The following is a 24,144-nucleotide window of genomic DNA, read 5'->3' as shown; positions in this document are numbered from 1 at the left end:
GCTTTTATTGATACGTGATCATCCATATTCAATAAAACATTATTTTCTTCATTATATTTTAGAAAAACAAACATAACATCTTTTAAAATCACCAACGTCTATATCTCCCTTTGTTATGATTCGTTTTTCTTCGCCGAATGTACATAGAGTTGTATTGCGTGTACTAGTTGGCGTGAGAGCGGGCTTAGATAACTCTATGGCGCTTTTTGCAAGCGGAGGGGAAGTTTTGTTATGATTCGCGTTTTGTCGGCAAATGTCTTTTTCATGATGCTTTTTTTTCGTCACGAGGTTAATGTAGTCTTTTATATTCACCGAAAATCCAAATAACACAGATCTGTGTAAAATTTGACACAGATCGCTCAAAACCTGGAATACACAGAATCTGTGTAAAAGCCTTGTACACAGAACTGTGTACAACCGTTGTCTGTCAAATCTGTGTAAAATTTTACACAGATTCTGGGTAAAATTTTGCACAGAATCCGGGTAAAAATTAAAAAAAAAATTCAGAATCTGATTTTGATTTTTCAGGCCAATACAAGTAAACATTATAATATCATTTATTTATCTTTGTTTTGGGTTTTATACATAAGACAACATAAACTAAATATTTGACCACTCAGCGGACTACCCCGGTCCGGAAAAGCTGACAGTGTCCGTTTACTAGTGCTGTCTATGGAACTCTCCGCTTGGAACCGGAACTGGAAAAATGGTTAGCGCGGGCTCGAGTTCCGGGGCTCTGGACTTCCGAGGTTCCCCAAAAGCACCACGTCGGAGGAACTCAGTGTGTGTGAGACAACTTGAATAAAAATTGAGTTAGGTTAGGATTACCAAGCAAATATTTATGAGATACATTACCTTGAATCCAAATACGACCACTGCGCCCCATGGGTTTACGGTGCATATGATGATCAGTTTGTTGATAAGTCTAAAAACATTGAAGTATTTTAATAATTTTCCAATATTTTGATCACGAGGAAAAACTTACAAAAATTTGCTGCAAGAGCGACGCCATCTTAGCTTTTCCTTTTTTACCCAGATTTGAAAGGAAAGCTGATCGGAAATCTGTGTAACTTTTTACACAGATCTGTGTTATAAAACTACACAGTTTTGACAGCTAGAACATGTTCTACAATCTGTGTAATTTTTTTACACAGATCTGTGTTATCTGGAATTTGCGTGTTTGACAGGTTGACAGGGCTATATAAACAGGCACTGCTGATACCAGAGATTTTGTTTATGTTAAATACTTTATTTAAAATCATTATTAAACAGATTTTCTGAAGTAATTTTTGCTATTTTTTGGTGGAGAGGTAGCTTATTAGGAGTTCTTTCAGAGTATGCAATAACCCAGAAAGTGCCAAAATGTACATGATGCCTTTTGAAATGTTGCCATCGAATTAACAGAAAGACAAAAAACTTTAAGATATTTAAGAGAAGGAACTTTTTACAACAGTCTAAAATTGTTCTTCAAATAGCTTGTTTTTGAGTTCTTTTTTGAATTGAGAGGTTGGAAGTCCTTTGATGTCCTCGGGAAGAGCGTTGTACAGCATTGTTGCCTTGTAGAGTGCTGAGTTCTGCCCAAAAGTTTTGTTTTGCATTAGAATGAAAAAAGTGATCAGAAATGGTTTTAAATCGTGTTTTTTACCATTGTACATACAATTTGACCTAGGGCCTAGCCTAGGGCTTTAGGACCCTAATGACCAAAACACGGCTGTGATGACCCAAGAGAAATATACTCATTCCAAATATAAAATCTTAAAAAAACATCTCTCAATTTCTGTGAATGTGTAGTTCGGATTTTGACCTGAACTCAAAAAAATTAATCGTATGAAAAGTGGGATATTGAACTCAGAAAGTCCATGATTTTTGGTTATAGAGTTATCTACGTGCGCATGTATTGCGTGTACGTACACGAAAAAAAGTGAGGTTAAATTTTGTACCGGCCAGCAAAACAAATGGTGTGCTAGTGTGTGTGAGATCGGGCTTAGATAGCTCTATAGAGCTATCTACGTGCGCATGTATTGCGTGTACGTACACAGAAAAGATTGAGGTTAAATTTTGTACCCACCAGCAAAACAAATGGGGTGCTAGTGTGCGTAAGCTCGGGCTTAGATATATTGTACGGAATCAACCCATACAATACCCCATCCAGTATAGCCGAATTTCAAATTATTTTGTTCTAGCCGCTACGTCTGTTGTCTGTGATTGAACTCAGAACGTCCATGATTTTTGGTTAGGGTACGGAATCAACCCATACATACCCCATCCAGTATTCGCGATCAAAAGCTCAAAAATTCCGACAGGTGGCGCAAAGCATCGAAGAATGACGATTCAAATTTTCGCTGTTCGGTTACATAGGAATGCAAACTTAAAATTGAATTTACAGCTCATAGAACAACTTTTGAGAAAAAATTCAAGTAGTACGATTGTTAACTCTTTGCCCTCTATAAATTAACGCAATAAAAAAAAATTGAAAAAAAATAATTTTGAAAAAATAATATTGTTTAAAATGATAGAGCATCAAAAGTTAACAAAGTATCAGCTCGAATTTTTGCTCAAAAGTTGTTCTCAACGCTGGAATTTAGCAAAACAGAATTCGCATACATAACCTCAAGAGTTCAATTAGTTGGGTGGTGACGCGCGGTCAATTATGTGGCATTGTGTGTGAAAAGAAAAGAATTTTATTTCGTGTTTCATCCTGATTGGCTTGCACACAAGCAGAAGAAAATCAGTTCAATTAGTTGGGTGGTGACGCGCGGTCAATTATGTGGCATTGTGTGTGAAAAGAAAAGAATTTTATTTCGTGTTTCATCCTGATTGGCTTGCCCACAAGCACAAGAAAATCAGTTCAATTAGTTGGGTGGTGACGCGCGGTCAATTATGTGGCATTGTGTGTGAAAAGAAAAGAATTTTATTTCGTGTTTCATCCTGGTTGCCTTGCCCACAAGCAGAAAAAAATCAGTTCAATTAGTTGGGTGGTGACGCGCGGTCAATTATGTGGCATTGTGTGTGAAAAGAAAAGAATTTTATTTCGTGTTTCATCCTGATTGGCTTGCACACAAGCAGAAGAAAATCAGTTCAATTAGTTGGGTGGTGACGCGCGGTCAATTATGTGGCATTGTGTGTGAAAAGAAAAGAATTTTATTTCGTGTTTCATCCTGATTGGCTTGCCCACAAGCAGAAGAAAATCAGTTCAATTAGTTGGGTGGTGACGCGCGGTCAATTATGTGGCATTGTGTGTGAAAAGAAAAGAATTTTATTTCGTGTTTCATCCTGATTGGCTTGCACACAAGCAGAAGAAAATCAGTTCAATTAGTTGGGTGGTGACGCGCGGTCAATTATGTGGCATTGTGTGTGAAAAGAAAAGAATTTTATTTCGTGTTTCATCCTGATTGGCTTGCACACAAGCAGAAGAAAATCAGTTCAATTAGTTGGGTGGTGACGCGCGGTCAATTATGTGGCATTGTGTGTGAAAAGAAAAGAATTTTATTTCGTGTTTCATCCTGATTGGCTTGCACACAAGCAGAAGAAAATCAGTTCAATTAGTTGGGTGGTGACGCGCGGTCAATTATGTGGCATTGTGTGTGAAAAGAAAAGAATTTTATTTCGTGTTTCATCCTTGTTGGCTTGCCCACAAGCAGAAAAAAATCAGTTCAATTAGTTGGGTGGTGACGCGCGGTCAATTATTTGGCATTGTGTGTGAAAAGAAAAGAATTTTATTTCGTGTTTCATCCTGATTGGCTTGCACACAAGCAGAAGAAAATCAGTTCAATTAGTTGGGTGGTGACGCGCGGTCAATTATGTGGCATTGTGTGTGAAAAGAAAAGAATTTTATTTCGTGTTTCATCCTGATTGGCTTGCACACAAGCAGAAGAAAATCAGTTCAATTAGTTGGGTGGTGACGCGCGGTCAATTATGTGGCATTGTGTGTGAAAAGAAAAGAATTTTATTTCGTGTTTCATCCTGATTGGCTTGCACACAAGCAGAAGAAAATCAGTTCAATTAGTTGGGTGGTGACGCGCGGTCAATTATGTGGCATTGTGTGTGAAAAGAAGAGAATTTTATTTCGTGTTTCATCCTGGTTGGCTTGCACACAAGCAGAAGAAAATCAGTTCAATTAGTTGGGTGGTGACGCGCGGTCAATTATGTGGCATTGTGTGTGAAAAGAAAAGAATTTTATTTCGTGTTTCATCCTGATTGGCTTGCACACAAGCAGAAGAAAATCAGTTCAATTAGTTGGGTGGTGACGCGCGGTCAATTATGTGGCATTGTGTGTGAAAAGAAGAGAATTTTATTTCGTGTTTCATCCTGATTGGCTTGCACACAAGCAGAAGAAAATCAGTTCAATTAGTTGGGTGGTGACGCGCGGTCAATTATGTGGCATTGTGTGTGAAAAGAAAAGAATTTTATTTCGTGTTTCATCCTGATTGGCTTGCACACAAGCAGAAGAAAATCAGTTCAATTAGTTGGGTGGTGACGCGCGGTCAATTATGTGGCATTGTGTGTGAAAAGAAGAGAATTTTATTTCGTGTTTCATCCTGGTTGGCTTGCCCACAAGCAGAAAAAAATCAGTTCAATTAGTTGGGTGGTGACGCGCGGTCAATTATGTGGCATTGTGTGTGAAAAGAAAAGAATTTTATTTCGTGTTTCATCCTGATTGGCTTGCTCAAGTCCTTCCTACATCATCGTTGATCGGGAGGCACGACGTCGTGTGAATTGTTGCATTAAAATAAGTTTAAGTATTACTGTAAATGACTGTAGAAAAGTCCTTCCTTTATCATCAATGTCGTCTGGGTAATCGTGATGAAAAATTACATTTATTCAGTATTTAAATACCTGTGCGCGAGTGTTTTGGTGTGCTAATTAGAAAGACCTTCCCATAGCATCGTTGCTCGGAAGGCTCGCCGACGGGTTTGTTATGAAAGTCCTCCCCATAGCATCGTAGCTCGGGAGGCATCGAAAAGCCAATACCTTATCCTACTAACCCAAAAAAATAATCACGTGATGCTTGAAGGAGATGCTGTGGATTCAACGGTCTCAAGCGGTATCAACAAGTATATAGCGAAAAACTATGTGCTTGATGAGTCTGCAACTTCAACTATCGGACTAACATTCCTCCCTTTTGTTGAACTGCAGGCTTCTTGGGAGGGCGCCGGTATTGACTAATAAAGTCGGGGTCTTCAGGGGTTAAACAGTGAACGGATGGTTGGCTCCCACTGATCATTTTTGATTCATTGTTTAACTTCAGCTGATCTGTCAATAACGGAGTAGCAGCTCATTGGCAGTCAACCATGCTCATGCTCATGCTCATGCTCAGAATTCGCATACATAACCTCAAAGGGCGGAAATTTCAATCGACATTCTTCGCTCTGTTCTGCTACTCAACACTAGGTGTCACATGTCGTTTGGCTCTTGAACGGCAAAAGAGAATTTGCAGCAAAGCTTAAAGACACATGTCGCCACCTATGAACAAATAGCGTAAACCTATGATTTTTTGAAAAAATGTGTTTTTTCCTTCAGATACAACATTTTTACAAAACTTATGCCGGATTCGGATGAGAAAAATTATTTCCAAAAGTTTGGTGTATAACTTTCCAATATTTGTTTGATTTTACTATGAGAAAATTGTAAATTTAGTAAAAGATAGTAATTTGAACTATTTGGTAAGAAAGTCTGTCAAAAATCAATAAAAATTGTTGAATATACGTTAACACACTTGTTATCAACTTTATAACTATTTATTTCATTGGTATATATCGGGAAACTCATTTTTTCGTGTTCCAAAACATGTTTTTTAAAGAAAAAGGTCACAAATTTTTGCGCGCCCAAAAATTAATGTTCATTATTTTAAAGCAAAAAAATTTTCTCGTCTTTTGCAACCAGTTTCATTAAGATTGATGCAGGGGATCATGAGAAATAATCGATTTTGTTCTTTGATTGGCAGAAAGGCATACGATTTTAGACAAGTAACCTCATTTTGACGCCACCTACATTTGAAACGCAGTCGCGCTGCAAAACCTCAATAGCCGTGCACTTGTGCGACTCGCGATGCCAGCTCCATCTATATGTCGCCTCCGAATGTGTGACTGTGTGAGTGATTTTTTCACCAACTTTATTCTCACGCACACCACTGTTGAAAATGAAAATGAACTCCACCGCATGAACGCTTTCATTCCGCATTCGAGCCAGCAGCAGACAAGTTGTGTGTTGATCGCCAAAGTCGCAGAAATCGCGTTATCTTTTTCGCTTCCCTCCTCCCGCGCCGCTACCGAGTGGCCATTGATAAACCAGTGCGTGAAATTCCGGAAGTGTTCCGTCGTCAGCGGTCAGCTCCCCGTCGAGAATCGTAGTGTTCCGAGGTGTGTCCTTGGCCGGAGCTGCAGCGCAGGAAGGCAGAGCGGTGGTGCCAGAGGTGTTCCGGGTGCAAAAATCAATTACATCAGATTAGTGGGAAAGAAATTTCCAGCACTTTTTTTTTCGCGAATCTCCGTGTGTCCATTTCGGTGCAGTTTTTCGGTGGTCAGTTTCTGGCCAAACCTGAGAGCAGCAAGCGCAGAGAGAGATAAAAGTGACCAAAACAGAGTGGTGGTGGTCCCCCGGAAGAAGAGTCAGTCAGTTTTGTGCGCTGGCAGTTTTTTCGGTGCGAAAAGTTTGCCAAAAACGCAGTGTGACGAAGACGAATCGATCCGGAAGGTGTGAGGACATCGCCTTGCAATAATACATCTTTGAAAACGCAGCGTAGATTCCCAGCGGGAGGTCCCGGTAAGTAGAGGTTGCATTTTTTTCATGACACACACTTACACTGCTGATGTTGCAATGAAACTGCCTACACTCGATGTGGTGGTAGTGCCCTGGGGGGTGTTTTTGGTGGCCGCGAAAAAGGTCGACCACACAGAAGGTCGTCTGGTGCGGTTGAGTGATCTAGATCTAGGTCTTCATCAAATTTGTATCGATTGCTAAAACTTTCTAAACTATAAACCAAAGTGAATAGATAATTTATGTTGGGGAAAATTCTACTTTGAGTCACCAATCTATCTGATAGATGCCCCTGTATGAGGCGGGGAATTCCCGGAAGAATGATATCTCCCTCATTCGGGAAACATTTCTGGAGCAACATTTGAAAAGGGCGCATAAGCATTTTGACAGCCAGGACGATTTAATTCAGAGCCAACAGGTAACTATTTAACAAAACCCGCAGTGTTAAAAGGTAGCTGGGAAGGCCAGCTACTGATTTACATTCTGAGTTTTGTGAAAAGCTTATTTGTTGGCTCGGAATTTGCAAAATTGTTCCAGCTGTCAAAATGCTTATCCGCCCTTTTCTCGTGTTGCTCCAGATTATGGATCTGTAATTATTCGTGTGCTTGTGGCATTATATGCATCGTTTGTTATAGCAAACAATTAGAATTTTAAAATCACTTTAAGCTTGTTTATGATAATATAAAAGTTACTGAATTCTCTAATTTCCTTTTTTGTGATTTCTTAATGTGGTCCTTTGTTAAGAAAGTGACTACAAACTTAGATTTTATACCGAATTCGGTAGTTGAAAAAACGGTAAATTCGAGCCAAACATTTCATTAGGGCACAAAAGCAAAAACCGCGATTCGAGAAAATCGCTTGCAAAAAATGGACAACTTGTTTCAATTCCTATTTAAAAAATAAGCATGACTGATGGTATTTTTACTGATGATTCGATAAAACACACCATTATCCTCAACTCTGCTTTACTGCTTCTTAATTTATGTTGATTTTCGCAATAAAACTCATAATTTTTAAAAATCTCGTTATTAGGCCCTTTTAGCTTTCCAACTGCTGTTCATAATGGGCCCTTTCTAAATGCAATTTCGAAGAGAACTAAAAGGGCACTAAAGCGCTGTCACCGGATTGTTGTTTTGAATGATGTTTATGGGCCCTTTTGTTTAGTTAGAAATAATGAGGAATTCAGTGGAAATTTTGATAATTGGTGAAGTTTTATGATCGAATGGAGCAGATAAGGTATGTGAAACATTAAAATTCTTCAAAAGTGTACTGAACAGCAGCCGCGGGCCGTAATCAATATTGTATTTCGACGAAGTTTTTTTCTGCAGAAACCCTTGGTGAAACGTTAACCAAACTTTGTTTTGAAGTGAATTAGTGTTAAGAATGTATGAAAAGTTCACTTTATAACATAGAAAGTTCCTTAACCACGAAAAACTAACGAAAAAGAAAAGGGCACAATTGAACTTTTTTCTGGTTTGGAGTGAACATTGTTATGTGCCCTTTTGTTTTTTTGATTTTTTCAATAGGAAATTGTTTGCTATCAATCTGATTCTTGGAGGGCATGTAGGGAGTGTTCTATGGAGTGGAATAGTGGAATAATCCCGAATGTTTACTTTTTGGTTTTGTGCCCTAATGAAATGTTTGGCTCGAATTTTAGATCCATCCTTGCCCTGATAAAAAGTCTAACTAACAGGATATCGTTGCCAAATAAAATTACTACTATTACTAAACCATCTGTTTAAATAAACAAAATTTTACCGATTTTCGGTTGTATGATGAACAATAATGAACTTCATTACCGAATTTCGGTAAGTTTTTTTTTCCGAATTCGGTAAATTTCAGTTTACCGAACTGTTCATCAGTTAAAAATTCGGTAAAGTTTACCGAATTCGGTAAAAAAAAATCTATGTGTGTATAATCAACTTTTACTGTGGAAAATAACTTCAGTTGTTAACAATCTTTTCCATCGGTAACTGGGCGTTGTTTAAGGTGAAGCCGTTGATCATTTTCGAAGAAAAATGATCATCACTATCAAATATTCTGTATTAAATTCAATTTCACGAATTTCGGCACCAAAAGGAATCAGCATGTGCCGGTTGTTGCCTTCTTGAAGCCACTGAAAGAATTTTTGATCTAAACCAAATGTGCTTCAAAATTTATATAATTTTGTGGCACAGTCATTGACGTCCTAGTTGGCAATCATTGATAAATGACGATTTCCATAACTTTACAAGGAATGGGATAATCGTTACCAAAATGAATCAGCATGTGTAGGGGGCACTATTCAAAACAACTTGTTGAAGGAATTTTGTCAAAATATTGAAAGCGACGCAAAATTTACATCTTTGAACGAAAAATCATGACAATGATGGAAGTCTTCACGTTAATGGCCTATCTACAATCACTAAGCTTAGAACATCTAAGTAAAGTAGTAACTTAGGAAAGTCTGCAACTTGCCCTGGGCTTTGTCATAATGAGTGTCATAGGTTTGATGCTTGTTTGGCAAAGAGTATGATTTGATTCGATGTGGAATTAAAATCGAAGTGTTCAGTATATTGCTGAAGCTTCCATTTTTACACATGGACACCACTTCATGCTGCGAGAACCCACTTTGTCGTAGTCTCAGGGCTTAATCGATGGCCGGTAAGCTGTCATCGAGACAAGGAGGTTCTCTGATAGTGGAAATATCACATTTGTACAATGAACCGCTACATATGTGATTTTTCCCTATCTTAATGTGGGTGTCAGGTTAGGATGCGGGTTTAAAAAACAGTGTTTGTAGAATTTAGGATTTTAACTATAAATATCAACTTTTTATACTTTGCCTTTAGTTATTTAGGGACAAAATTAGTAACAGTGAATTAAGTAATTCTATCAGAATCGGTGATTTTCATTCAAGTACCATAAAAACCATTCTGATTTGTCAAAATTTCCATAGAGTCTCGATCAATCAATAGTGAAATGATATCGGACTAAATTCGTTGATCTGTTGAACTAACGGTTGTCGGATTATGATTGTATCGACCATTGTTGCGAATCGAGGATCTACTGGAATTCTGACGAACAAATGGTCGTCTCTTTTTCAATTCACGACTTGTAAAATATCAACTGTTATTTTTTTTTTGTTTTTTAAAAGAATCCAGACAGGTTTTAAAAGAAACGTTTTTTTTGGTTAATAATTAAAATGTCGGGGATTTGAGATAAGAGTAGCTGTCGGATAGGTTGCTTTAAATCTTGTATTCAATTCAAGTTAGGTAGTTATCCGCAAATGAATATTTGGACTTATATGAATAATTGAACATTTTGGACTTATGAATAACACACAACTGTGCATTTATTCTAGAGTCAGATCCATACAGCGTCAGTGTTTATTTGGTCGAAGTGTACTAATTCATTGGCAGATCTGATTCTAGTTGTAATGTACGACAAGACTACTGACGGACGTGACAGGACGAGGGCCCAGTTTAGAGGTTTCGACATCAACGATGTGCGGCTGGATCACCCTCCCAAAAAAAAAAAAAAAAAACTTAGGAAAGTCTGCAACTTACGTTCGTCATCCACAATCAACTTAGAAAACTTGCTGGGCTGATATACGTTGCTATGCAGTTGTTTGTTTACCTTTGATATGGAAACGTCAACTTACCGTAGATTTTGAAATTTTCCAAACCAAACGTCAGTTTCTAATTTGATTACTTTTCCATTGTAAAAACTCAGATTCATTTCCATTGATTCAAATTCCTAAGCTAAGTGAAATTTTCTAAGCTAAGTGATTGTAGATAGGCCTTAACTGGGCTGCTTCTTTAACTGGGTGTTCGATAACTGGGCTACAGTTAAAAAGGAGACAAACGTCAAAAAACCAAAACTGCGAACAGGCCCGTGATACTGACGTAGCTTGCTGAAGCCGCCACAACATGTTTGGTGGCGCTGTTTCGGGATTAACATTTCAGAGGGTCACAAATCAAAATATAATAAATTTTATTTATTTTTTTGGAAAAAAATCCTGTAGCTGCTCAGAATGATTATTTTCATCAAAGTAAACCAAAAATTCCGCCAACAACAATATGTTTCTAGCATCAGGTCTCAGGCAAAGTTTCCCAGCAGGTGTCTTTTTAAAATCCTCTGAAATGTCTTCGGCAAATTCTAATTTGGCCAATGAACTTAAACATCATAATGTTAATTTAAATCTACAATGTGAGCTCAACCTTGATGTTGGGAAACCTTAAGAGCGAGTCCACGAACAGGGCAAAGCCCATTGTTAGGGACGTCGTGGAGCTCGCCAATCTGCCTGAAATTCAGGGGTTGTTTGAACTTATATAACTTAATATCTAGAGTTTTTTTTATTAGGTCCTATAAACATATGAAAGACAATAGTTGATTGGTCTTAAAAAAACTCTGGATATGAGCACTCTAGCTCAATGGAAAGTGGAACAAATCTGGACACAACTTTTGAACTTTTAAATAACTAAAAAAATTAAAATATCTGCAACTAAGGCAAATTACAATTCAGCCTAACATTTCTAAAAAAGGGCTTAAAAAATGCTACAAAATCATTCCAATTGTTCAAATCTAAGCATTTTAATGAAAAAAAAATGCATTTTATCGACATTTCGACTTGGAGCTCATTGGCGACATGTAGGAATAGAAAAGTTGATTTTCATCCATTTATGCCTACTCTTTAAAAAATTAAAGTAAAAAAATAAGAATCTGCTCTTGTCGGTTTACATTTCGTATCGTTAGATATGAACCTAATATCCAATAAATGTGAATCGGCGGTTTTATGAAATTTTAGTTTAGCAATTTCCTCCTGAAACAATTCATCTTAACATTTACTTTTAAGCCGAAAGCCCTCTATGAACAGCTGTCTTTAAACATAAATGTTCAAATTTAGAAACTAATTTTGTTGGTTTTGTGTCTATTCTCACTAAAACCAATAAAAAAATATCCAAATATTTTGCAAAAACATTGCTAAAATCACATTCCAGTTCACCCCATGTGTCCCGTTTTGCCCCGGATAGTACACATTTAATTTCATTTCTGGAGTTTTTTTTTGAAAAAGTCCAATAAACCCAATTTCCAGTTTTTGCTTTTTGGGTGTTCTTGAAACCGCCTTGAGTCAGGGGTACCAACACCCAAAAAGCAAAATCAGAAAATTTGGTTTATTGGACCTTTTAAAAAAAAAACAACCTGTTTTTAACTAAGGCCGTTGCAAATATTTTTCAAAGTTTATGTCCCTCGGCTCTGACCAAAGTCGAGGGGGGACAAAAAATTAAAAAAATATAAAAATTGAAGGGGGGTGACATATACTTTGAAAAATATCTAATTTTTTCATTTTTTTTTGGCCAATAAAACAAATTTCCTTATTGGACCTTTTCAAAAAAAAAAAAAAAAACTCCCGAAGTGTTTAAAATATTTAAATATTAAAAATGTTTAAAGAATTTGAATTATAAGAAGTTTTTAAATTTTTTAAAGCATTTAAAGTATTTAATGTTTATAAAGCATTTAAAGTATTTATAGAACTTAAAGTATTTAAAGAATTGAAATTTTTTAAAGTATTTGACGTACTTAAAGTTTTTAAAGTATTTAAAGTATTGAAAGAATTTCTTGAAATTTATTTAGTATTCAAATTTTTAAAGTATTTAAGTTTTTAAAGTTTTTAAAGTATTTAAAGTTTTTAAAGTATTTAAAGTTTTTAAAGTATTTAAAGTATTTAAAGCATTTAAAGTTTTTAAAGTATATTAAGTATTTCAATTATTTTAAGCATTTAAATTATATAAAGTATTCAAAGTATTTTAAGTATTTCAAGTATTTCAAGTATTTAAATTATTTAAAGAATTTAAAATATTTAAAGTATTAAACTTGTGAGGAACATTGAACTAAATTTGCTATTCATCTGCATTGACTATTTCTTATTCCTGATTTTCTGTTCTTCTTTCACTCTCCGAATCATCTGTCTCTTTTTTTGTCATTGTGAGGGGATCATCGATCCATCCGAATTGACATACTATCTTTTCATTTTTCTGCCTTTCACACTTACTACCAGTCTTTGTGAGGGGATACTGAGCTCGATTTGCTCTCCATCCGCATTGACCTTTTCAATTCAATTCAATTCAAGTTTTATTAGTGAATAATCATGATACAATTTGTTCATTTAAGTACATAACAGAGTTTTGGGGTTCCTTACAGCTGTGAGTTGTTTAATATTTCATTTAGAAACTCTAATTACTTTTAACTAAGGATTTAACAAAAGATAGAAAAAATTTTAAAAAAAACTATCTGTACTTGCTAAGGCATTGACCTTTTCTCATCTATGATTTTCCTTTTTATCAGTAGTTAGAATCAAAGCCGGGGATCGGGGAGGGAGCATCAGGGCAGTGGACAGTATGCTGTAATGGCGGAGACTGGATGTGGATAGTGGAAGACCAGAACTACGTCAAAAGGGGAAAATAGTTTATTATTTGTACAATTCTCAAGGATTGTCCAATTAATACATCTATTGTCAGTCTCCAGCTGTCTGCCGCGCCCTTTTAGGCCCCCAACGGGGTTCGAGCCCTGTTTTTCAGCTTTGTCAGACTTTTTTCGGAGTTATTGGAGGTTACTGTCGGAAGGAGATTCTCTTCCCCTGAGGACACCGTGAGTGATTTTGCTTGTTCGCGTCCAACCACCCCTTTTGGCCCTTCATACGACAGTAATTTGAAAATGCTCCTTTTAAGTCTGAGCCACTGTAATTCTAGGCAACCGCTACATAGGTCATCCTTGTGGCCCATCAAATCAAAGTCCAATAAACCAAATTTCCAGTTTTTGCTTTTTGGGTGTTTTTGAAACCGCCTTGAGTCAGGGGTATTAAAAAACACCCAAAAAGCAAAAACTGGAAATTTGGTTTATTGAACCTTTTCAAAAAAAAAAAAAAAAACTCCAGATTTTAACTAAGGCCGTTGCAAATATTTATGTCCCTCGGCTCTGACCAAAGTCGAGGGGGGGGAGGGGGGGGGGGGGGTTTCAAAAAAAAATAAATATAAAAATTGAAATTACAAGCCTAGGTTTCAACATTTGGATGGAAGAAGTGTTTAAAATGCTTTTCACAGGCGTACAGTTGCTTTCCAATCATTAGTTTTGAAAATATCGAGGTATTGACGGAATTTTTTTTCCCCAAAAAAAAAAAATGATTTTTGTGGGACTGTACATTGGTATTTCATGAAAATTTTAAATGTTTTCAAAGAAGTTCAAACATGCTAAATATGATTATAAACGTGGGAAAATGCATTTTAACTGGTTTTCAGTGGGTTAGACTTAAATTTTCATTAAAATTTTGAAGTTTTTCGAAAAATAGTTTTTTTTGCCCCCTGACTTTTCAGGCCAATTGTGAAGTAGGGGGGGGGGGGGGGGGCGACATATACTTTGAAAAATATTTGCCCAAAAGAACAAAAATAAGGACAAAAAAATTTTTTTCGTCCTTTCAATTTTACGCCCTTTTCGTCATGTTACTCCCCATAATGTTGACACTAGACACCAAAACTTAGGCTTCAGTGTATGCAGATGACAGCCGTAGCATCCCCGTGGTTGCGAACCAACATTTTCTGAATTGATATAGACGAATCCACTTTGAAATGGTCGCTAGGTGGCCAATTTTAAACAATAAAATGGTTATTTATAACATATATACTTTTAATATGTTAAGTATTTGATTTTAAAAGAAATTAATAAAAGTATGTAAATCGAGACATTTAGTATGGGAGCTGTCAAATCTCTGTCTATAAAAAACCTTTTGTAGGCGTACCAAGTTTCATTGTGCTCAGAAAAATATGTTTTATTGTTGTGTGAAATAAAAATCGCAATCACAACTTGAATTTAGGACCCAATTCGAAAATCACACGTCTTAATTTGTCACACTCTACATTGGCACGTGCGTTTTGCGAAACATTTCTAGACTTCTTTTTCTGTATCTTTGAAGAATCCCCTTCGAAAACAAAACCCTTTGTAATTCGCAGTTAAATCAAGACCGCATTTCAAATAGGCGTAACGATATTTGTTTTTGTATTTTTGTTTCTATGTTCAATGAATTGAAAATGTATATTATTGACACGGTTTCTAATTTCTTGACGTGTTTTTTTAATATTTTTTTTTCATTTGTTAACAAAGAAAAGCTAGCAAGAACATCACCAGCGATAAGATAATGCTACCGACTGACAATTATCTATATCTGACGTTGGGAAGAGGCAGACAGACCTGCTTACTTATGTGCTCTGCTCTGCTCACCAACGCAAGTAAAAACGTTTAAAACGTTTCGCGATTCACGCTGTTTACGCCCCAGTGAGCAAAACAGCTGTGCTGTGGCTTATGCCATCAGCAGCTTGCCCCGTAACTACGGTACGGTGGGTTTGAATTTATTTGATTGTTAGATTTATTTTTTCCAATTTGAAGAAATTATTAACAATTTACCAAAATTTTCTCAAATCATTCAAAAAATACTTTCGCTCAAAATTTCCTTCAACCACCCACCGCCGCAACAAATCGTCTCATGGTGAGCATTGACTTCACCACCATCCCATCATGCCTAGTAAGTAGGTAAATCCGAGCTCGTCTCACAACGTCGATCTCATCGCGAAACAACGCACCACCGGTGAACCTTTGGCTCGTTAGTCAGTGTGCTGCTAGCATTGACCTTGATTGTCGTCAGCCGAGCCACGACGACCTCGACGGGGCGCGAATTCGTGCGACTTTCGCAAAACAAGCCGTATCAGCGCCGCTGCATAACATGCAAAATCTGACTGCAGTAGTTCACTACCACCACTAAAGTAAGACTTAGTACGTGGTGATGGTGGCTAATGATGCGCATTCCGCATACCGGTTTCAGACGGTAATTAACCAGTTAACTGCGAAGCTGGATGGAATTTAATTAAAATTTGGATAAGTGTTATCTAGGGGAGAGGAGTTAGTTTTCAACCTCGAACAAGTTGTTTAATATAAAACCGTGATTTATTAGCAAAAATAGAAATTATTTGATCGATCATGAGATCATTATTACAAACAACAACAAAAAAACCCTGGACTGTGATAAATTTGTAAATTTCTCATAATTGCATATGTTATTTCGTAAAAAAAAACGTCTGGTAATGTACACAGAAAATAAGTTGAATTTTGGAATGTTGATAATTTGGTAGGTTGAATATTACCTCTTTTTTTTTTGAGTAATATTAGATAAAAAATGTGTAAAAATGTGAACCTGATTAATATTCATCATAAACTGATGAAAATTCATCATTTTCTGGGGTAAATTTTTTTTTTGACGCAAAATCTGTCACCATTTCCGGATCAATATTACCATCTTTTTTTTCTGTGTAAACTAAAAATGGGAATATTTGAAATAATATACGAAAAGATGTGAATTTGCAAATTTCAATATCTATAGAAGCAATATTATACATTTTTCTGACACAAAATCTGTCAACATTCCAGAATGTACAGCAAAAAATCCGATGGTAAAATCGCATGCAAAAGCATCAACATTGAGCAATTCCAGCTCAAATCAGGATTTTTTCTGGTACTTTTGTATCCGACCCTCTCCGATTTCAATGAAACTTTGTAGACATGGCCTATATAAGCCATTTTTGTGTATATGGAGCCAGTAATACTCGAAAATAACATTTGGGAAGGGCGTAAGGTATTAAAACATTTTTGCATTTAGCAATTTGAAAATCACTGTATCTCGAATCCGTTGCATCGTATCAAAAAGTGGTCAAATACAAACTTTTAGGAAATTATACGGGCTTTCTAAAAAAAAATACACTGAAATAAAAATACACACCACTTCTATGAGATTTTTTGATTTTTGAGTTTAAAAGATAAATTTGAAGGTGGTGTCGCGATTTTTTTTTCGTTCAAAATTTTTAATTAAATAGTTTAAGATATTACAAAAAGACTGACGAAAAATGCAGAATGGTATGTGTCTCCTAAAAAAATACAAAAATCGTCAAAATTTTCAAAACCCTCCTAAAAATTTAACTTTTAAACTTAAAAATCTAAAAATCTCATAGAAGTGGCGTGTATTCTTATTTCAGTGTATTTTTTCAGAAAGCCCGTCTAATTTCCTACAACCAATGTTAAAGAACGAGAGGATAGTCCTCACGAAAAGAAACGTGAGGAAAGTGCTATTTTGCGAGAGTATAGTCCTCTCGCGTGTTCATCCGTTCATTGGAACAGTTCATCCTATTGAGTGGCTTATATGGTCAAATGACCGCCACTTAGTCACCGAACCATGGTGGCCCATACGGCAAAGGCACGGTTCAATATGCCGAAGGTCTTGGGTTCGAGTCTCGGTACAGGTACTTTTTTTTGATAGATGAACTTTTTTTTAAAGATGAACCCATGAGTAAAGTACTCTCGGTAAATTTGGGATTTGTCCTCTCCGTCCGCACACAGTACCATTTTACTACCGAATCGTGCTCTTTATCCTCTCGTATGCCGATGCCCAGTTCTGGGTGTACAAGTTTGTCTTTGACTAATATTTGATACAATGCGGCTACGAGATACAGTATTTTTTCAAAATGCAAAATACAAAAATATTTAAATAACTTACGCTTTTCTCAAATGTTATTTTCGAGTGCAATTGGCTCCATATACACAAAAATGGCTTACCAGATTATTGATTTGAGCTGGAATTGCTCCTTTGTAAGCAAAAACATATCAAAAACGTGTACACAAAAAGCATTTACCGAAGAAAACAATTCAGGTCTGCTCACCCCAAAAATAGTCGAGAGTCATATTCAGATTACAAAGTCCGCGCCCCAACCATCTCGGCTGCACTTTTTTTTTACTGTGTGTACACACTTAGTAAAAAATTCTGTAAATTTGGAAGGTGTAATTTTGACAGGTTGAATATTACCTCTTTAATGATGTAATTTTACCTCAACTGAAAATGTGAAATTACGCCAGAAAAGATGTAAAATTCCACCTTTTCAGAGATAAAACTACACATTTTTTCTGACATAAAAGATGCACAGAAAAAAAATCATTGTAATATTACATCTGGGAAGGGGTACATCTTTTATATCAGAAAAAATGTGCAATTTTACCTCTGAAAATGTTTACCGAATTTCGGTTGTAAGCTGAACTTCATTACCGAATTTCGGTAATTTTTAAACGAATTCGGTAATTTTCAGTTTACCGAATTTCAGCAGTTGAAAGTTCGATAAAATTTACCGAATTTGGAAAAAATCTAAGTGAGTAATATTACCCTGAATTTTATCACTGTGTTTGTAAAGTATATTTAGGGGAAATTCTCGTATGTTTGGCAGGCACTCGCTCCTAACTCCATCCAATTTGCTAATTTTTACTATTTAAACAACTAATTTTGCAAAACTTTTGATAGAAACTTGCTTGCTCACTTCTTATTGAGCTATTTATCACTCGAGTTCAGTTGAAAACGCTTTTAATTAGCTTTAATTGAATGTCAAAGTTCTGACCTGCCAACATTAGAGGCACGCTGGAATTAGATGCTGTTCCCCTAATTTCGTTTTCATTGTCTAAAACTTTTGAATTTTTGAAAACTTCGGCCGATTGAGAACATGTAGAAATAAAATACACATTAAAAATCATGTTAATTTTACGTCTACATGGGTAAATTTTTCATGTCAGAAAAAATATGTAATTTTACCTCTGAAAATGTGTAATCCTACCACTTTTTTGTTTTACGTTTTCAGTCTGAATGTAAATAAAATTACATCATAAAAGTGGGAATTATACAAAATTATTAAATAACACTTTTTAAGTTAGTACTTTTTTGTGTTTGTTAAATTATTTTTTTCATTTATTTGTAAACAAAAATCATGGTAATATTACATCGGGTAATTTGGACTGAATTTGTGTCAGAAAAGTAGTGAAACCTACCTCTAAAATTGTGTAAATTTTTTTTAGGGTGTAATTAACGTGTAATTTTCCAACTAAATGTCAAAAAAATAATCAACGATTTGCAGTTTTCATCAACCGGGTGCATGTCATTCATCGTTTCCATGTCCGGCAAATTTAAAAAAAAATGTGTAAAAATTCAAGAAATATTTTTTTTCTTTTGTTTTGCGTATTTCTGGAGCAACATTTGAAAGGGGCGGTACGACATTGCTCTTACGGCCTTTCGTCCCATTTAAACGCATGTAATGAAAGGCCGTAAGAGCAATGTCGTACCGCCCCTTTCAAATGTTGCTCCAGATTTGTTCAATCTGCGGTCCTGAGATTTGAGGCTTTTTTTAAGGCTACGAATTGCATTAATTTATTTGTAAAAATCAAGTTGAAAAAAGCATTAAAAATAACTCACAGCTTAAAATTAAATGTAAAGGTATTTTTAATTTGTTGATTTTTTTGTTTTATTTCATTTGAAAATTTTAAACTCATTTGCAAAATGCTACATTTGACTCTTTTTGCAATGGCCATTGCATTTTTTTTTTCATTTGAATGCCCCGTTTACTTTTGCCTTTTTGATCAAATAAGGTCTTTTTAATCTTTTTAAAAGTTTCGAATTTTAAGCCTTAGTATAAAAGTTAAGATCGGAAATAAGAAAAACTTAAAACTTTATTTAAAAAAAACAATATTTGAATTAATATTGAGCATATTTTTGACAGTAGCATATATTTACCTAATATTGTGTACCCCTATCCCCATTTTGTGATACTTTCTGCTTAAAAAGTGGGTTTTTTTTAAATGTTTAACAAACTTTGTTCTTATAATTGTAATATGAAAAATAATGACATTTAAATGCATTTGAGTAGTTTTGTTGTATGCTTTTTAATGTCAACATATTTGAGACCATAAAATCATTTAAAACAAATCATGGAAAAAGTAATTAAAATGGTTCAAGATGAAAAAAAAAAAAATAAAAATGATAAAACTAAGTAAATCCAAAAAAGTTGAAAATTTAAGTTCTAGTCAAGGTTCTAGTATAACTGATTGATTTATCTTCCACTTTTGTGCGATTAATTAATTCCATTACTCGAAAAAAAAACCCTTCTCGAACTAAAGTCCCCAGCATAAGTACTTTCCCGGAAGTAGATCTAATTACAACTCAGCTCGGAAAAAGACTCCTCTAATCCCCACCCATTCGAAACGCAAAACAGACCTTTTTCTTCTTTATTTTCTGCAGAAAACAAAGGTATCGAATTCGCGTGACCTTCGAAAAAAAAAAAACATACCCAACCCAGACCCATGAATAGAAATAACAACAAATCCATTGAGTAAATTGGTCGCTCCCTGAACGACGCCGCCCCGGTTCCAAGTTCCAACGCAACAAAAAACAATTATAATTCGAGTTTGTTTGTTTTTGTTCTTGGAAAATTGCGACGGGGCAAAAACATAAACAACTCAGCAAACTGAAACCGAGAGGCGAGCAAATCCTTTGCCGTGCCATTAAATGGCAATCCTTCGACGGGGAAAACGGACGAATGTGGCTCGTTTTCTCTCGGGGATCCACCGTCCACCGAGTTGTATGCCCCGAGCAGATGGCGGGGCGCTTAAAAAACACGGTTTGTTAATTTGAAGGAACGTTGCTGATGAAATAACAAACTTTGATATCACACCAAACATCTTGGAATCACAGCTGCTAATTTTATTTATATTCTTTGTATTCTTTCTGTTGATGATTTTCATAAGAACAGAGTTTGTTGTTATCAGCCACATTGTAACAATTTTTGTTCTTATAGACGGTTTATTAGCATATTTTTTTCAATAAATTATATTTTGTTTTTTTTTTTAACAAATTATGTTTTCACAATCCAACAAACCGTGTTATGTTTCAGCAAATTTCCTCTACTCGGCCCCCCCGAGAGTCCTCGGGGAACGTTTATTTATGAACGGTATACGTACCGGAAGCCAAACGAAAACTTTGCCCATTCCATTCCGGCGGGGTAAGAAGCACATTCCACCTACGCAACGAGAAGAGATAGAACACGAGTTGAAGGCGAAAAAAAGTTGCGTCAGGAAACAGGAAGCTGTGTGAATGCTTGGCGACGTCCGGCTGAATTTTTTTGTGGTGGAGAAGTTGGACAAAGTTTTTCTTTTGAAAATATGCTTTTTGGTAATTACTTGGTGGAGTTTGATGGTTAATTTTTGGTTTCTCAATTTTTTTGCTAAATTCAAATCGGAAGTTCGCGAGTCTGATACTGTTGGAGGTTGCTGTTTGTGTTTATTTCTCTCATCACACCAGAGTGCCGTATAATTAGAGCCCTTATATACTAACTAGCAGTCTTATCTTATCTCGAGTCACGAGTGTAGCTCGAGGAGCTTGACTTTTGGCGGGTTTGTTTACACAACCAGTAGCACGATGGGCTTATTTTATTATTTGAAGCTCGGTTGCAGTTTCTCGGTGGGTTAGCATGTGTGCTGAAAGTTGACTAACACTGCGTGGAGAATGACTAATTGCCATACAAACTTTGACTAGAGGAAACATTTTTGAAAATAAAGTAGCGAACGTTTTTTGAGCATAGTTTATTGCAGTATGGTTAACAAATTTTGTTCTTTTAAAAAAAATGAAATTCAATAGCACCGTAATATTTTACGCTTTTCAGTCTTTTTGCTATGTTTGTTTACATTAAATGTCTAACCAAATAACATAATTTGTTAATTGAGAAAATGTATCCCATTGACAAAAACAAAATTTGTTATTATATAGTACATAACAATTTTTCAAGTGAATTAATGTTGACGTTACGTAAAACAACACTTGATGCTGTTTGTTTATCAAATTTTGTTCTTATTGAAATCAAATGCATTTTTTCAAATGTTTTTTTCAATTTTGTTTTTGTGTTTGGCAAAATTGAGAAATAACATAAAATTAGCTAATGAAACAATATTATTAATTTGCCGAATTTTCTTGACAAGGCGAAGAGAATTGACGTGAAATAACATGTCTTGTTAGTAAAATCCCTCCAAACATCTCACCCAAAAAGAACAACCAATCTTCAAGGATCTACACGATTTCGAGAACAGGATTAACATGTCTAAGCTTCTTGGAATAAATTCGTTTCAACGGCAACAACGCGTTGGCGGAAGTTGGCGAAACGTCACGGGGCGTGACGTGTGACATTTCAGCGCTGGGCTGCTTGCCTGCCGGCGGACGGAAATTTGCGATATCCTTCCGCGTGCTCGTTTGTTGAAAAGATATCGTTGGATGAATACTTTTGTCCGTGAATCATGCGTTTCAATCTAGCACTTTTTTCATAATTCTTCAAAAAAAAAAAACGGCAACACTTATTTTCGGGGCAAGTTTAACAATAAAAAATATGATAAATTCAAATTAATTTTTGACATTTATACACTCTTATCAAAAATGATAGAACTAGATGTTAAAAAGACATTAATCTTAAGAATTTGCGGTGAAAGCGTCGTGATTCGAGCTTGAGGTGCAGCAAGTTTAACGTCGTGTTGCACGCGAGGAGCAAATTATCGATCCATCGTCGTCGTTTGAGGGTTCAAGCATCGCTGTGAAGACGGCGATGTTCTCATCACTGCTGGGGATTACGTGTACGAGGTACGTTTATCGCGCAGAGATCATCTTTTTAGTGTAGGTCGTCAAAGTTAGAGTTAAAAGTAATTAAATAATTTGATTCATTGAAAAAAAAATATGTAAAATTAATAATAAATTTATAAAAAAAAGCCTTATTCTTACTTCGAAATGTTTTACATATTTGTGAGTCAGTAATTATAAAGTCACTCCTTAACACACCAACATAGAAATGCTAATGCAATCGACGACCACCCAAGAATAAATGTTCACCTACACGAAAAAAAAAACAATTCTCGAAATCGTGAGAACCACGGAATAATCGAACACAATTTTTTCAAGGTTGTTAATCAATAAAATTATCGTCGATAATATTTTCGTAATATTTTTTTGGTATTACTCAAATTTTCATAATTGAGCAGTTCTCTACGATTTCGGTAATTCGATTTTTTTGTATTTTTTAATCCGACTGAAACTTTTTTGGTGCCTTCGGTATGCCCAAAGAAGCCATTTTGCATCATTAGTTTGTCCATATAATTTTCCATACAAATTTGACAGCTGTCCAAACCAAAATGATGCATGAAAATTCAAAAATCTGTATCTTTTGAAGGAATTTTTTGATCGATTTGGTGTCTTCGGCAAAGTTGTAGGTATGGATACGGACTACACTGGAAAAAAAATGGTACACGGTAGAAAAAAATGGTGATTTTTTTATTTAACTTTTTATTACTAAAACTTGATTTGCAAAAAAACACTATTTTTATTTTTTTTTATTTTCTGATATGTTTTAGAGGACATAAACTGCCAACTTTTCAGAAATTTCTAGGATGTGCAATAAATCATTGACCGAGTTATGATTTTTTTAATCAATACTGATTTTTTCAAAAAATCGAAATTTTGGTCGCAAACATTTTTCAACCTCATTTTTCGATGTAAAATCTAATTTGCAATCAAAAAGTACTTTAGTGAAAATTTGATAAAGTGCACCGTTTTCAAGTTAAATCCATATTTAAGTGACTTTTTTGAAAATAGTCGCAGTTGAATGATTTTTTTTAAAAATAAGTGCACATGTTTGCCCACTTTTAAAAAACAATATTTTTGAAAAGCTGAGAAAATTCAGAATTACGAGAACATTCAGTATTACGCCCTTTTAAAATGTTAGTTTTGATTTGAAAATTTTGAAAATATTTTTTTCGAAAAGATCGGAAAATTTTACAAATGTTTCATATTTGAACATTGACAATCGGACCATCGGGCTGTTTGTGTGAGACTTAGAAAACATCAATTTTCCTGTTTTTAAACCTTTGCATTGCAATCTCTCAGCAACTAAAGGTCGTATCAACAAAGTCCGAAGAAGCAAAATATAGAGAATTTTCTCAGCTTTTCAAAAATATTTTTTTCAAAGGTAGGCAAACATGTGCACTAATTTAAAAAAATGAAAAAAGCGAATATTTAAAAAAAAGTTTCCTAAAAATGGCTATAACTTGAAAACGGTGCATTTTATCAAAATTTCACTAAAGTACTTTTTGATTGCTAATTCAATTTTACATCGAAAAATGAAGTTAAAAAATTTTTGCGACCAAAATTTTATTGATTAAAAAAATCATAACTCGGTCAATGATTTTTTGCACAACCTGGAAATTTCAGAAAAGTTGGCATTTTATGTCTCCTAAAGCATATAAAAAAATAAAAAATATTTCAATTTCGATCTTTCGAATTTTGATTTTTCGATTTTTTCGATCTTTTGAAAAAATCAGTATTGATTAAAAAATTCATAACTCGGTCAATGATCTTTTGCACAACCTGGAAATTTCTGGAAAGTTGGCATTTTATGTCCTCTAAAACATATCAAAAAATAAAAAAAAATTAAAAATTGTTTTTTTTTGCAAATCAAGTTTTAGTGATAA

General features: G+C 35.2%; 1 protein-coding gene and 1 long non-coding RNA gene across 9 annotated transcripts in view; one reads left to right on the top strand and one right to left on the bottom strand.

Annotated features, from left to right (window-relative positions):
• Window positions 1-778: 778 nt before the first annotated feature.
• Window positions 779-1,159, bottom strand: LOC119768050. The gene is made up of 3 exons (XR_005277873.1): window positions 986-1,159; window positions 856-925; window positions 779-796 (listed from the first exon to the last, which is right to left on the bottom strand). It is a non-coding gene; the product is annotated as an uncharacterized LOC119768050 (long non-coding RNA).
• A 5,004-nt stretch (window positions 1,160-6,163) lies between these two features.
• The window catches only part of LOC6045890 (endophilin-A), a 142,850-nt gene continuing 124,869 nt past the window's right edge, over window positions 6,164-24,144 (top strand). For all 8 annotated transcript variants that reach the window (XM_038251666.1, XM_038251669.1, XM_038251668.1 and 5 more), the window contains exon 1: window positions 6,164-6,762. The gene's annotated coding sequence lies outside the window, so the exon portion shown is untranslated. The remainder of the gene's footprint in view (window positions 6,763-24,144) is intronic.

Source organism: Culex quinquefasciatus, chromosome 2, assembly GCF_015732765.1.
Source record: "Culex quinquefasciatus strain JHB chromosome 2, VPISU_Cqui_1.0_pri_paternal, whole genome shotgun sequence".
Classification (NCBI taxonomy): Eukaryota; Metazoa; Arthropoda; class Insecta; order Diptera; family Culicidae; genus Culex; species Culex quinquefasciatus.
This window is presented reverse-complemented; position numbering and strand designations above follow the sequence as displayed.